At 25.5% G+C, this 1,220-nt stretch overlaps 1 pseudogene; it reads left to right on the forward strand.

Annotated features, from left to right (window-relative positions):
* The first annotated feature begins 878 nt into the window (after window positions 1-878).
* On the forward strand, window positions 879-1,008 carry LOC149555245 (U6atac minor spliceosomal RNA; annotated as a pseudogene).
* Window positions 1,009-1,220: the final 212 nt, after the last annotated feature.

The raw sequence follows: 1,220 nt of genomic DNA on the forward strand, positions 1-1,220 counted from the left end.
ATCCAATCAAATTTCAAATTGAAATAGATGCAATGATGTATTTTGTTGTGAATGAATCCTAAGCTATATAAATTGATATTTAAATAGGCTTTTAATAATGATTATAAAAATTTTGTATAGTGATTTAAAAGACTTTTATTATAGTATGTGTATTTTCATATAACTAATGTATTTTTTATGTTGCAAGGTTGATGGCTTTAATCAATGTGCCAACATGTTGATGTGGTGCAAGCCCTTGTTTGTTGAAAATCTCCAACGCAAAAAAAAATCCTAGGCGTAAATTTTGGTCTTGCTCAAATAAGAAAAAGGTTGTTATTAATTTTCTTAGAAATTAGCGTAATGAATAAATAATTATTATACTAGGAACTAATGAAGATTTTCTATTGTAGGGACATGATGGATGTGGATTCTTTGAATGGGTTACTAATGCACAAACAAGTACAATGCGTGATGATGGAGTAGAGTGCAAGTGTTGCAATAGTCAGAAGGCTGAAATTTACTTTTTACAATGTTTTGTTTGTCTTTTAATTGCATTTATTTGTTGGGAACATATGTGAAAAAATGCATAGCTATAATTTGTATAAGGATTTTTATCGATGACAAAATGTCTAATATCAAACTTGATATTTATTATAAACCTTTGTTAGTTGTTCCCTATCTTTGTTTGGTGCATCACACTGTTGTATTTGGGCCTTATATTGTAATATTTTTAGATTGTATGTACAAGGTTTCAGGATCTTTCAAAACCTATTTTTACATAATCAAAACTTTTTAAAAAATTATCTTTACAAATAAATCTTATCTTTAGCCTTCTAAATAAAACTAGGTTCAAATATCATATATTTTAATTTTTATATATATTTAAAACAAAAATGTTTGTGTTCGTCAAAAATGAGAGACATGTCGCATCTCCCTTGATAAAGATGAGAATAGTCTTTGGACTTTCCTTCACACACAGTTTAAGGCTATCAGTCATTGACGGGTCTTACCCAAAAATAAAATAATTTTAGTTTTGATATTATATTCCAATTTATAGTTATATTTAACATAATTTTTTATATTCTTTATGCATACAATAGTATTTATAATTGAATTCTTCAAATGTAATTAAAATTTTAAAAAATGTTGTCAAATATTTATGGTTAAAAATTGTAACTTTTGACTTTTTTAACAATAAACATATATAATAAAAAATCATGCTTATAATGGAAACAATTTTA

The sequence above is a fragment of the Cupressus sempervirens genome, chromosome 5, assembly GCF_028749045.1.
Source record: "Cupressus sempervirens isolate cs-2001-9-10 chromosome 5, ASM2874904v1, whole genome shotgun sequence".
NCBI lineage: Eukaryota > Viridiplantae > Streptophyta > Pinopsida > Cupressales > Cupressaceae > Cupressus > Cupressus sempervirens.